Consider the following 426-nt stretch of genomic DNA (forward strand, 5'->3'; position numbering starts at 1 on the left):
CGTGAATTTTCCCGACCCAGCGGAAAAGCCCCCAAAAAGAACCAAACGGGTTGAACCCCGGAGAACCCCGATAAATCTAGATAACGGGCCCTTTCCCAAAAGCCCGGGTTTAAACGGACAAATTTTTTCTTTTTCCAGGTTAAATGATTACATACCCGAGGGTTCCATCTCTTTTTCAAAGAACGTAGGATAGGTAAGGCATCATTCAACCGCACAACGTACGTGTTGGTAATTTCTATCCTTATTTTTTAAATCACAAGTTAAACGTATTTTAATTGGACCCAGGAGCAAAACAACAAGCCCGATGCATTTGATAATTGATCCTTACCGGCGGGGAAGAAATCAACCCGGACTATGGTGCGCTTGATGAATTCGGCGATGGAAAACGGGTACGGTAAATAAACACAATGAGTTTAACCCTTGGAT

Source organism: Lycium ferocissimum, chromosome 3 (genome assembly GCF_029784015.1).
Source record: "Lycium ferocissimum isolate CSIRO_LF1 chromosome 3, AGI_CSIRO_Lferr_CH_V1, whole genome shotgun sequence".
Lineage (NCBI taxonomy): Eukaryota > Viridiplantae > Streptophyta > Magnoliopsida > Solanales > Solanaceae > Lycium > Lycium ferocissimum.